Source organism: Penaeus japonicus, unplaced genomic scaffold (genome assembly GCF_977035675.1).
Source record: "Penaeus japonicus unplaced genomic scaffold, GWHDUDI00000001_assembly GWHDUDI00000027, whole genome shotgun sequence".
NCBI lineage: Eukaryota > Metazoa > Arthropoda > Malacostraca > Decapoda > Penaeidae > Penaeus > Penaeus japonicus.
Genome location: NW_028234429.1, coordinates 10,874,007 through 10,889,006, shown reverse-complemented (window position 1 = coordinate 10,889,006; position 15,000 = coordinate 10,874,007). Strand labels below are relative to the sequence as shown.

Sequence of the window (15,000 nt, the reverse complement as noted above, 5' to 3'; positions counted from 1 at the left end):
CGCACGCAGTTTCCCCGTTGCAACCAAGAGGCAATGAGAGGACCGACTGCATCAAGGCGATCGTCACGTTCTTTTGCATTATCATTGCAGCTTATTTGGGATGTATTCAAGCTTGTTCATCTTTATGAATTAGATATGATCTAGAAGTTTCTCAGTTTGTTCGTTTTTTTAATAACGCGGAAGATAAGTGTAGTAGTAGTAGTAGTTTGGAATAGGAGATTATAAAATCATAATTCCGTTTTTTTTTTTTTTTTCTTTTTAATAAGTAAATAATTCAAAGAGAACATTATTCTAATCATTTTCACTGGCATTAATGGAATTAACAGGATCTACAGAAAAAAGATGTCCTTTATAGAAAAGTATTAAGTGGAAACAATGACCATATTGGTGAATGTCAAGACCGCGCTTGGATGTGAAGTGTGGGTGTTTGGCCCCGAGAGTTTGTCGTTTGCAAATCGCAGTACCTTTTATACGATATTCTCAATATTTGTATATCACTCCTGTTCCAAAATGTAAATTCAATATAAATAGTGGAACGTAGGAATAACCATGTGTGTATATATTATTTTAAATCATATATAGCCTTCAATTGAAAGATTATCATTCAGATTTTTTTTTATTTTTTTTTTATTCAATTGCAAAGGGTTTTTTTCATATCATTATGATATTCATTCTGAACAAAAATTGACTTTCTGCTTGCTTTGACACCTCGTTGAAAAGATTATCTCTATGTAATGTTTGGCAATATCAATCCTTTTTGCTTTTCTCACGTGGAAGCTGTAAACAGAGAAACGGGCGAACGAAATCGCATCCCGGAAATCCTTCAGGACAGTCCGCGAAGTGACGTCTCTGTCTCCGCAGGCAGACAGGAAATGCAAGCGACTGCAGCGGCGCGGCGGCGGCGGCGGCGGCGGCGGCGGCATCCGCAAGGCAGCAGCTTCGCGGGAGGTCAAGGGAATCGGGGCGGAAGGCGTAATGGCGGGGCGAGATAGGGGCTGAGCCGGGAGGACGGGGCGCCCACTTAGTGCTGTTTGGTCTGTAAGCTTAATTATCTCACGCCCGACTGATCTTATCGCCTCTGTTTGGAGATGATTTGCATCGGAATAGTGGATGTTAATGAGCCAGATCAGTTGGTATCAGATGGCCCGGCGTACGTGGTGTGAGAGGCAAGCCAGGCTCTTCAGTGCTTGTTGACATATACACCAGCGATGCTATCATACCGCCAGATTAAATCTCTGCAGAGTCACGGTCGTGGGATTATAAGATGTTGCACGATATTGCAGAATGTCTGCTTCCGGTCGGGCAGCCCGGTTGTCTATCAGCCGCGCTGTTGCTACTACATGTGTCTTTGTGTGGCCCTGATGGCTGGGGTGTGCTGCGCCAGTGATTGCCGCTGATGAGACGGATATTTGCATATGCAGCTTCGCAATTGCATGTGCGTAGAAATCGTTTTTTTTTTTTTTTGTGTGTGTGTGTATCTGTGTATCTACATCCATGTCATTTACGTGATTTTTGACAAAGCATTACGTTTGTGAATTCAAAGTCCATAATTGAAAATGAAATACAAATGAATAACCAACTGAGAACATTCAGGGATTGAAAATCGTGGAATGTGGCGGCAATGATGAACAACAGGAAATGGATGTGTGTTTTGGGAGAGCAGCGTCTAGTACATAGTGCGAAAGATCAAAAGGAGTTTACAGAGTGGAGGAGAGGCCAAGCGGAAACACAGGCATACAGAGGATACAGGCATTACAAAGTAGGTCGTTTGAAGAGGCGGGATGAAGTGGGTTGCGCGACCCACCTCAAGCACACCACCCCAATCCCCCACGCCCCCCCCCCTCAACCCCCACACCCCACCCAACCCACAATGAATCACGTCACTCATGACTGGCCAGTGCATACATCCGGGGCCTGGCGGATCTTCAGATCACCCGCTCTCCCAACACCCACCATCGAACTGATATTAAGCTTACAGGAAACTCTACACACTAGACATCACTCTCTTAAGCAAGCAAAATCGATCATAAACCCAGATAGATTCATGTGAAATCTCCTTCATCGACGAAGGAAGTCAGTTACTGAAGCTCTGCCAGGCGTCGCCGTCACCTGTCACGGGAAGGAGGTCTCGGTCGACGCTTGGGTATCGCTGCGAGCTGACTAGTCGGTGGCGCCAGGATACTTAGTTGGGGTTGCAGAGTATTGAAAGTTATTTGCAGAAGGAAAAGGGGGAAGGGAGGGATGGTGGGTGAGAGAAAGGCAGATGGAGAAGGAAATGGAGAAATAAGAAAATATATATATATATATATATATATATATATATATATATATATATATATATATGTATATATATATATATATATATATATATTATATATATATATATATATATATATATATATATATATATATATATATTATATACATACATATATATAATATATATATATATATATATATATATATACATATATATATATATATATATATATTATATATATATATATATATATATATATATATATATATATATATATATGTATATATATATATATATATATTATTATATATATATATATATATATATATATATATATATATATGCATATTATATATGTATATATATATATATATATATATATATATTATATATATATATATATATATTATATTATATATAATATGTAGATAGACAGAAAAAAAGGGAGAGAGAGAAAAAAAAAAGAGAGAAAGACATAGAAGAGGGGAAAGTAAGAGAGAGAGGGAAAGAGAAAAAGGAAAGGAAGTAGACAGAAATAGAGAGAGAGATCGGTTTTAATTGATTTTATATTTTCAGTTTAATGAAATCATTATTACAGCATTTATCCCAGCCGGTGGGAAAATACCAGAGTTTTGCTGAAATTTCGGAATATGAATATTGATAAAAAAAATAATTTAGAGAGGATGCAGTAGCACTTAATTACAAAATACGATTATTGATTCTACATAATTTGACTGTTATTCATAATTTTGCCAATGCTTTTAACATAATCGCTTGCACTCACCTGATGGCCGTTGTGACTTGCAGTTAATAATGGCAGTATATCTTTCCTATATTGATATTTTCTTAAAAATAATTCGCGGTGATTGGAGTCCTAAAACACGTCAACATTTGATATAGAGCGTGTGGCCGAGTGAATCATCAATCGTCACTCTGAAAATCATTGTTGAATGATGACCCCCCCCCCCTCCTCCTTCTCACCTCCACAAAATATCTCTAAAAGAAGCTATGTCTCATGTGGTTCACATGGACGGAAAAATGAACATAGAATAGCACAAAGAGTTTACGAACGTTCACAAAAATCGGGTAATAGCATGAGTAACGTAAAGTTAAGAGAAAATGGTAAATCAGTGAGCCATTAAAACTACTAAACTCTGTGTTCATTAATGCCATTTTTTGTCGAAAATAGTATGAATAGGTACTCTAGACATCGTCTCTTTTGCTTATTGGTGATTCATCATACAAATTAAATTGCATAACGTTACTAAGCAGAAATCATAATGATGGCTATTGTATACAGAATTCCTTATGTATTTTCGGGTCGAAGTAATTCATAAAACTTACATAATACTTACTGAGTGGAAAAGTGGAGTGGAAAAGTCTATATTTCATTCCTTTTAATAATCAAATTAGTCTATTCATTTTGTTAATACATTTCGTCCATTCTCATAGCCTTTACAAGAAAGCAACAAAGGAGCGGAAATCTTGCATTCTTAAGCAGTGGAACATTAAGTATGACAAAACCACACTATAATCCTTTCCACTCACCTGTGACAAAAATGTATTTCACGTTTGCTTTTATTTGGTTTTCCTTACCAAAGGATGTCCTTAAACTAATATGATGATCAGGTTGGGTTGGTGATCAATTTTTGTATAGGGAAAAATACTGTATTTGTTTCATCCTCTTTTCATGGCATTTTATCAAATATATGTGTAAAAAATGAAAAGAAAAGAAAAGAAAAAAAAAAATATATATATATGTATCTATGTGTGTGTGTGTGTGTGTGTCTGTGTGTGCAAGTATACATATGATAGTAATAATAGTAATAATAATATGTTAATGGTAATAATAGTAATTGAAATTATAGTAACAATATTGATGATAAGGAGAATAACAAAAATAATGACAATAATAAAAGTAATACTAATTATAATGATATAAGTGATAATAGTAAGTATGATGATGATGATAACAGTAATGATAATAACAACATTAGATCTAACAATGATTATAATTATCATTGTTATTATTATTACTATGATTATTATTATTATTATCATTAACATTATTAGCATCATGAGGAAGATAACTATGATGGTGATAATGATAGTAGTATCAATGATAACGATAATGGTAATGACAACTATGACAATTAGAGTAATAATGATGATAATGCTAAAGGTAACATTAATAATGATAATAATAATAGTAATAATAATGATATAATAATAATAATGGTGATGATAATGATAATGAAAATTATAATCTTCAAAATTATAATGATAATGATGGTAAGAATGATAAGGACAATAAAAGTTATGATAACAATATCTATAACGAAAATAATATAACTATAATAATAGTGGTATTGATAATAATGTTGATAATGATAATGTTATTAATGATAATGATGATAATATTGAATAATGATAATGATATAGATCATGAAAAAGATAACAGTATTACTAATAATTTTGATAATGATAACCATGATAAAATAGATAATATAACGATATTGGTAATGATAATAAGGATAAGAATAACAATGATATTGATAGTGATACTGATAGTGATGATGAGGATGATAAAGATAGTAATAATGATAAAGATTAATGATAATAATTATGATAGTAATGATAATAGTGATATTGATGATAATTATGATAATGATAGTAGTGATTTTGATGATAATGATAAGAACAACAAAGATAGTAATAATGATGATAGTAACATTAATAGTGATAATGATAGTTATGGTGGATATCAATAATCATAATGATAATAATGACGGTAAAATAATGATGATGATAATAATAATAACATTAATTATAATGATAATAATAACAATAACAATATTAATAGTATTGACAATCATAATGATAATAATGATAATAACAATGATAATAGTAATATTAATGACAACAATAATTATTATAATAATCATCATAAAAATGATAATCATAATAAAAACAATTTTGATATTATAAAAAATAATAATGGTGATGATGACGACAATGCAACACTAGTCACGGATCTGCAACAGAGAGCAGTGCAAACCCATAAACAGGAGGGAAGTCGCGTGCGTCAGCCGCCTCCCGCCTGTGCAGATCATCTCACGTGACACACATACCGCTCCAAGGAGGCTGGCTGGCTGAAGAGACGAGGGCCACCGGGGACACAGCAAGACGAAGACATTGAAGTGGGTCCTGGTGGAATTATGGCGCCCTTTGGTGTACCTCTGGTGTGTGATTGGTATAGAATCACTTTTGGAACGATCAAATTAGATCATAAACGTTCCCTTTTGATGAGTTAAAAAACTATAATCAGATTGATGAGAAGAGATATCTTTTATGGTAATAAGGGACGTGGTCTTGTTGATCAGGAGAGAGGATCGGGGTGGGACTAGAATGATAACATGTAAAGTATTAGATATACCAAATGCGTTCAGTGTGTGAGAAAAATAACGCGGTAATATTGTTTATTTGAGTTGGAAGATAACCAAAAATAGGACATGCTTACATAAATAACAATAGAGATTAAGCAGTGAGAAGTCAAATCGTAACACTGTGATACACGGGAGTTGTGTGAATAGAAGAATGCTCCCTGGACGGTATGATTGGAAGGTAGCATGGACGACGTTTTAAAAATTAGCAGTGGATCAAGAGTGGAGGAACTTCTGACCAGTGTTGTGTGGTCTTAGATGCACGAGCAATAGTTAATCATCTACAGTTTGGCCTCCTTATGTGAATGCAGAGGTGGAAGAAATTGCTAGAGAGAGGGAGAGAGAGAGAGAGAGGTTGTTTGCAGAGTGAGAATATGATGTGTACTACAGTATGTGTCAGTAAGCATGTTCGTCTAAGCATCAGGAAAAATGTAATTTTCTATACAAGCAACGAGAGACACCCTAACCAACTAGAATACTCGAAATTATATGGGATTCATATTATATCTGTAGCACTTTAAGTGAACTTTTAGGGAAATGTTAGTGAAAGGCTATATTACTAAGCCTTTCGTGATCTTGAATGTAATCTTGAACGTGTTTATATAAACAGAGGAAAGTCCGTAACTTTGGATGTTTACACTTTTCAATATTGATACTATTATCATCATAGTGTAAGAAATAATAATGTTGCCATCTTGCTAGCAACAATTAAAGTTATAACCGTTATGGTAACAAACATGATGATATCGGTACAGTACGGTTCATTATATATACCACACAGGTTCGCCTTTACAGATAGCCCGATGGTACCCTGCCTCCTGAATCACGAAACGGTTCTTCACATAAGACCTGCGACTAAAGGCGCCCAAGTATCCCAAGTCGAGAGAGTATCTGTACAGTTGATATTCTTCTTCTTATTATTATATATCATTATTGATTCTTATTATATTGTTATATTGATTCTTATGACCATCGCCTGGAAATCACTTTCACTTTGAGAAAAGAAAGGTAAAGGAAAACAAACCTATCATGTTTAGTATCTGTAGTATCCACTGTTCTGTTCGGTGACTTTGAACATTAGTAAGTCGAATTACTTAAGTGCACTTGACGGAAAATATAAGCAAGGTTCACAGATTCTATCTGTGAATACTGAATATTATGATCACGTATGAATATGTATGCTTACGTACACTTTTAATATCTCAATTACAAATAAAGTGCAATTATCAATTAATACAAATAAAGTACAAATAGGATTTTCAGATACTTTCATTCTCATTAAATAAGAAAAAACGCCTTGATATTTTCTATTCTTGGGTTTGTTCTCTGGTAGACAGAGAGAGAGAGAGAGAGAGAGAGAGAGAGAGAGAGAGAGAGAGAGAGAGAGAGAGAGAGAGAGAGAGAGAGAGAGAGAGAGAGAGAGAGAGAGAAAGAGAGAGATGGACCCTTCAAATAACTACGAGAACAGTATTGGTTCATTACAAAGACTAGAAATGTCTTGTAAGTATATTCTGTTATTACTATTATTGTTGTTGTTTATGTTAGCTTTACTGTTATTATCCTTTTATTATCATTATTGTCATTAGTGTTGGTACTATTATGGTCATATCATTGTTGTTGTTGTTATCATTATCATAATTAGCTTCACTATCGTCATCATATACGTCATCATCACTATCATTGCTATTGTAATTATTAGTATCATTATCTTTACTACTATCATCCTCAATATTGTTGTTGTTGTTGTTGTTATCATTTCTGTTACCCTTACTATCATCATTATTAATAGTAGTATTGTTACTGCTATTTTTATTGCCATTATTATTATTATTATTATTATTATTATTATTATTATAATCATCATTGTTATCATTATTGTTATTATCTATTATCATCTTTACTACTACTATTATCATTATGATAGTGCTTATTATTATTGTCATTATGATTAATCATCATTATATATTATATATAATCTTGTTATAGTTATCATCATTATCATTATTATTACTACTTCTTGTATCAACATTATTATCAGTATCATATTATCATTATCATTAATATTTGTCATCATAACAATGATTATCATTACCATTATTATAATTGCAATGATTATGATAATAATGCTAATACTAATAAAAGAAGAAGAATCATGATATCAATAACGACACTATCAATAATGTCGCTAATGACTGTTATATCAATGATATCACTGTTATATCAAAAATATTATATACTTCAATAGGAGTAAAATATTTAAGCACGAGGGAAAGTTTAGGCTCGTAGTCGCCATCTTGAGAGGATTTGTTTTGGTCACAGCTGCAGCGGTCGGCTCAGCGGAGTATTTCCTGGTAGAAAACTTTTTAAAGAGATGTATTTTCGTAATGAATAGTGAGGACATTATTGCAGCCTTATGAGATATAGGTACATTGAATGTGATTGTGGTACTAAGGCTGTAGAGCAGACTGAAGCGTTTTTAAAAGCTGTAGTTGTAGTGGAGTCAAGGTCATTCATCCTCCCACCTTGGAAGGTTTGACAGGTGAAGGGGCGGAGCACGAAATTATATCGCCTTGCTATCGGCCATACGGGACTCTTATTGAGGAATATATCTCATGGTTACTTGCTAGTTTTCTCATTGTCATATTGGTTACAATTCTTAGAGATGGTCACGAACCATTGATGCTGTGACAGGTTTCAGGTAAAAGTTCCTGGAGATAAATAAGGCAGATATATGCCTGTGTGTTGCATGTGTATGGTTGAACCATAATGTATATGGTAATTAGTTAAATATTTAGTAGACTGCTGCAATGGCTTTCAAAATGCAGTTTCTTCTCTTAATTACATTGACAGTTCTCTCCAAATCCTCTTGGAACTTGCTGTGATTTGTGATGTTCTACATTCTGGAGTCTAATACTATAGTATTAAATTGTCAAGTAATCATCACAGCCTCCACTCTTTGTGTTTTGGTAAAGAGCAACAAACTTTTGCCAAGACCATTGGTAGAACCCAAATTGGTTCCATATATGACAGTAAATGGCTAGGTAGGTCTACAATACCTGTCTTGGAAAAATATGGTGTGTTGGTATAGGATGGCTGACAGGTATAGAGGTTATGCCATTCAGTGTGTGGCTAGTGGGGGACAAGAAAATTCCTCTAAATATATAGGCTACTGGTAATTCCTCAGAATAAGAGTGTGTCAAGCAAATATGTGGCCTCCACACTTAACACAAGTTAGAGCTTGGACTAGTCCCTTTTAGAATGGATTGCCAAGGAGGTCTGGAAGTTCTGTCTTCCTAGAAAACATGTTAAAGACTTGTATTCCCTGCTGACCATGAAGTACTGAGACCACAACATGGCTGGGTTAGCTACACAAGCATTAATTTTGGAATTTCATATACTTTGCACATTTGGTATCTAAAGATGTTATTCTATGTATTCTTTATGGCTATTTTTTATTTTTCTACCTATTTGTCTCTATGTTCAGGGCAATTGTCAAGCCTTTTATCATATATATATTGTTATTATAAGTAAATGTTTAGAAACCAGTTGCACACAGGTCTCTGGCCAAAGGCAGCTTCTGCAATCCAGAAAAGGCAACCAAACCACTACATGTATTTTGACAAATAATGAATCAATATAAGCTCTATTTTCCCAGAAAATACATAGTGGAGATTTGATGGCCTTAGCCACAGGACCAAAGGTACACAAACTATAGTCATTGCCTGACACTGCATCACTATTTTCATTATTAAGAGAGTAGACCTTTATTCATATATCACAGCAAGTTTCCAGTAGACTTGGATAGAACATAGATGATAGAATTACAAGAAAAAAGCCTTGTTTTGAAAGCCGCTGCAGGTGTCTTCCTAACATTTTCAATTATTAAACTATATCACATTTAACCATGTTATGAAACATTTGGACTAATTAACATCTCTTTTCCAGATGATCTGCTGTGAAATCTTATCAATGATTCTTTAATGAACTGTTGTGACCGCAACTTATTGTAGATTGTGGACTTCAGAGGCAAACCACATTGATGATGATATTAAGAAGATGGTAGTGTGGCGCCGCATAAAGAATGGCATGTCTGTGATTTTGCTGTTAGCATTTATTTTCTATATTGGTTATTGTACTAAAGAACTGTACACTCGGATATTAAACAACCGTAAATACAATCGCCTCATAGAGTATGAAAAGGAGGTAAGTTGGAGTTTGTACTAATATTGTTAATTAACATTATTATTTTACTTGACAATAAAGCATACATTTCCCATGTTGATAATATATCCTTAGCTGAAAAGCAACTAGTAAATTTGGTATTATAGAGCAGAACCCTGCAAATCACCAGTTCGCTTTACGACACAACTTTACAAATACAGTTCTTAGGAGTAGGAGAACTACATTAGATTAAGTGATCTGGATATCCCTTAGTTATTGATATACATACATACAAATGCTCTATTCCTCATTACAGATTGATGCCCTCACCAACATGCTGGGGGATTATAAGAAAGACGCCAACAAAGTGCAGAGAAGCCTCCAGCTCTTGCGTGAGGCTCTTGATCAGGTGGTTGTGAACAGACGACCAAAGAGTATTAGTGATAGATGATGTCTGTTGATGAACCCAAAAGATGTTACCTGAAGATCTGCTTAATAGGGACAATATTTTTAGGTTTAGTATGAGGTTCTCATAAGCCCAATATAGATGAGGGTAAAATTCAGGATCAGGGCAGTGGGACATGAATGTAAATTCTCTTATTCCCATTCTTTGTACTTCCTCTTCGACAAAGACCTGCATTTTTATTGGTTTATTCACAAGAATCATCAATTCTCTCAACAGCATGAATGAGGTTTACAGACCATAATGCTACTATAATGCTGTTATATGGCAAGACTTGTTTTTCCTGTACATTAGTGCTATTCTTTCTATCCTCTGGATATTTTTTTTAAATCTTGTCACCCTAAAGTGATTATTCTTATATCTCAAAACCTTTGCAAATGGTGAAATACAAATATATGGACACAATGAGGTGTTGATAGGGAAAGTCATCAAGAACCTCTTGGTTATTTTCTCTTATGAATGTTACCAATGTGTATTAAAATTAAATCAGTGCACAAAGTTAGAAACAAAGGTAAATAAACTGTCAGGAGTAGAATTAGAAAGAAAATATTGATATTTGCAATCTTCCTAAATTTGTTAATGATTTTTAGGTAATTGAATGTTTTCCTAGTACTTTTCCATAATAATGTTTATGGTTAGAGATTTCTGTGATAGGAACTTGTGTAGATGACACATTTCATAATATGTCACTGTTCCCATAGGTATGTAAATGTATGGGAGGCTTTATATATAACTAACATACACATTTGTAGATTCCTTATAGAATTAAGTTATGCCTGATTACTAATACTGTGTTATATAGTGATTAGATAGTGTGTGTTTTTCATTAAAAATCTTTTACTAAATTTTGAAGGAACTCAATTCTCATTATTATTATTATTATTTTCTTCTTCCTTTTTTTTACCTTTTTTTCTTTTTCTTTATCATTATGAAGTACATCTGACCTGTACTAGACCAGATTTTATTTTCTTCTTTTTTCTTTTTTCTTTTTTTTTACGTTTTTTTTCTTTCTTTCTTTATCATTATGAAGTACATCTGACCTGTACTTGACCAGATTTTTTTCAGGGCTTAATAGATTATGGTAATGGTGGCGTAAACATCATCCTATTATATGATTAAAGTATTATATTTATTATCAGTTTCCTTCATTTTAGATATTGTGATTTCAGTAAATATTTGGCTTGGTTGACAATGAGTATCGAATTCAGTTTATGTTGCATACAAGGTGAATTTTATTTGAGATATTTACATATGCCAAATTCATCATAAAATCTGAAGTCACTTGCTATCCAATGCCTGGAATTGTTTTCCTGTTTCTGATCATCCGTCAGAATATGACAAATGTCTTTGTAAAGTTCCTAGTTCTTCCCTGTTTTTGTTACAGTTTTGCATATTAGAATTTATAGGGAATATCAAAACTTTATTCATAATATTCTATCCACCTATCATTAATTATGTTTGATTAAATGCACCTTAAATTGTGTCATATGAGAATATCCCTTGATGAAATAGAGGAAGTTCATATACTTCTGCATCTTGCATACATAAAGATTAATTAAACTATTTTTCTTGATCAGAGTACTTCACAATTAGATTTAAAAAATATTGCTTCTTAGGTTAATCAAGAAAAAAGTAAAATGTTTGTTTCCAGAGAAACCAGGATTTATTCCTCTTGCCTGCGCTTTTGTTCTCATGGATTCAGTCTTCTTTAATTATTGTTATTTCATATAAATATATTCATGTTTTTCTTTTTCCTGGAAAAAGAGGCATTTCTCAGAAGAAGCAACTATTTTGGTAACTGCTTGTTTTCATGAATTGACAGATTGCAGCTATTCATAGATTTTACATTTTAAGGTTTTGTCTTTGAGTAACTTTTCTTTGATCTAAAAAAAAAAAAAAATGTTGAAATTTGAAAATTTAAACTAGGTATTTTGGTTAATGATGATTTATCTTACACTATTTATGGTAATATTTGACTTATAATTCCAATATGCACTGTACGTATGAGGTGTGTATAGGGTGCCAGAATGAAGCTAACTTGCTTTAATGTTGAACTTTCACACTTGGAAATATCATATGAGGAAGCAATTTCCACATCCCAGATTTTAATTACCGTGTAACAGACAGATTTATGATAAGAAAACTAGATCTTATAGAGTTAGAAATCAGTGTTCAGAACAGAGCATAATTTGAGTGATTATACTGGTGTGAGATGTAAAGCACTGATATTCCTTAGTTGAGCTTTTTTTTTATATATTTATATTTTCTTTAAGGTAATGACAGGTGGTTTGCTCATGAAAACTAATTTGCATTTTGTTGAAATATGCACTTGTATTTGTACTTATGTGTTGTTGTTGTTCTTCTTCCCTTTGTGTCTTCCATATGTTTCTTATCCTTTATGAAATCAGTCGGATTATCATATTTTCAAGGATACAGTAATTTAAATTCAGTATTTCATGCTCTTTGAAATTGCTTGATCTGTTCTACTTTCTTGAATACAATGTGATTCTTTGACTCAGTACTCAGTAGTACTTACAGTGTATATATATGTATATATATATGCAGCCTTCTTGTCCTCTGATGATTTCAGTTGTTAGTGTGGCAGAAAACCTTATAAAATCCATCAGTCTGGCATATTGCAGTGTGTGCAGAATAAGAAGAAAATGTGTATGTACAGCGAATGAAGTGCCTTCTATACTGTCTTCACCCTAGAACTCTCACAGATGCTCTCGCTCACTCTCCCTCTCATTCACTCATTCACTCACTCACACTCATGCACTCACACTCATGCACTCATTCACTCACACTCATACTCTTGTACTCATACTCTTGTACTCATTCACTCACACTCATGCACTCACTTACTCACACTTATGCACACACTCACACTCACTCACTCATAATCTTACTCTCTCATATTCACTAACTCTTTCATATCTACCCACTTTAACACTCACTCTCTCATACACACACACTCTCTCTTTCTCTCTTTCTTTCTCTCTCTCTCTCTCTTTCCTTCTTTCTTTATTTCTTTCTTTCCCACATTATTACACTTACACCTACACTCGCTCTCACATTCACACTCACACTCACAATCACTCACACATGCACAAATATGCATATATAATCAAAAGTGTTCAGTTTTCTTATTAAATGTTGTAAATGGTTAATACTTTAGAAATATGTCTTCTGTGTGTGTTTATGAGTCTCTAGTTCTGTAATTGTGCACATATACTTTTTTTTTTGCTTGTTACATATTCTTTTCTTTTAGATAACAAACATCTAAATCTGTAGATAATTAGTGGAAAGAATAATACAATAGACAGTAAATATATGACAATATAAATGTTTAGGCAATAGTCATCTGTTCCATGTTCCAATAGTGCCAATGGAATTTAAAATATTTATACAATAGATTTGGTATATTTGAGTACTGCATGCTTTATATTCATACAGAATACGTACCGAGTGATGCGATTTGATATGCGGAGAAATATTTTTATATACTGGAACATTACAAAAAAAATAATGATACAACAGAGGAGCAGTGGCATCCTTATCTTCACATGCGGAAATTAACATGAAAGACATTGATGAATCTCACTGGCACTTCCTTATTTTTCTTATGGTGTAGTTTCTTCATTTAACTCAAGTTGTAAATGGTGTGAGGATAAATGTATGCTGAAAAATGTTGCATAGTGTACTTGCTGCCTGGTTGAAATAATGAGAATTTGTCAACCTATTTGTTTTTTTTGTTTGCATAATCAAAAGTACTGAAATAGGGATATTGAAAGTAAATAGGATGACACATATAATGAGGATTACATTTTATCTTGGTATTCATTACTTACATATTGAATCAGAATAGTTAGGCTATCCTCATCAGAGTCACATTGCATGTTGCTATAGAATGATTGATTAATTAGAGTAAAATGGTGTGGAAGTACACTGAAGAATATATTGATAAACCAACCTGCCAGCACAAATGTTAACGTCATTCTACAACAAAAAATGAAGTAATATTTCTGGAGACGTGTTTATTGTATGCAATGCAGTTTGTTAACGTGCCAACCCAGTTTGTCCCCATCATAAGATGTCAAAGGGACGAGAACTGAAGTGTTATTTTACGTGAATGACGTTGTTAAGGGATCATTGAATTTGTTCCAATCCAAGGGAACCAAGGTTACATGTCTTCTTCAGTAAGATACTCTTTCTCTGATTCCATCCACTTATAGTTTGTAGTTTGCTATAGTGGTATTTTATGAAAATGTCTGCAAGATGTGGACTCTTTCCTACTTAGTGTATAGAAATGCTTTTCTCTACAAAATGTAGATTTTAGGAAATAAAATTCTATTTGCATTTTTAAACATGTATGTATTGTTTAAATTAGTTGTTACATTGTTAATGAAATATTGTACAAGTATAACAGTGAGGAAAAGATAATAAAGGTTACAACTACCTTCACTATGGTAATGTTGTTATCATAGAAGCAACAAGAAATAAAAGATTTTTTTTTTATTAACTTTGCATGATATGTAAGTCCTGTTACTTTAATGGTGTTAAAATTCTGAGTTAAAGAAAAGATAATAGACTACTACATCCTTATCTATTAACCTAAGCTGCACCACATCAATCAATGTTTAGCAGTATGTCAGTCTTGTTTTGGGGGGGAA

General features: G+C 33.2%; 1 long non-coding RNA gene across 4 annotated transcripts in view; it reads left to right on the top strand.

Annotated features, from left to right (window-relative positions):
* Positions 1–7,977: 7,977 nt before the first annotated feature.
* LOC122250706 (uncharacterized) overlaps positions 7,978–15,000 on the top strand; it is a 7,235-nt gene continuing 212 nt past the window's right edge. Inside the window, exons 1-3 of one of the 4 annotated variants that reach the window (XR_006222967.2) lie at positions 7,978–8,054; positions 9,649–9,906; positions 10,181–15,000. The exon at positions 10,181–15,000 is cut by the window's right edge and continues 212 nt beyond it. This is a non-coding gene — a long non-coding RNA (uncharacterized LOC122250706). Of the gene's footprint in view, positions 8,128–8,223; positions 8,402–9,648; positions 9,907–10,180 lie in introns of those variants that run through there. The other 3 variants (XR_006222968.2, XR_015192364.1, XR_015192365.1) reach the window with 3 other exon arrangements.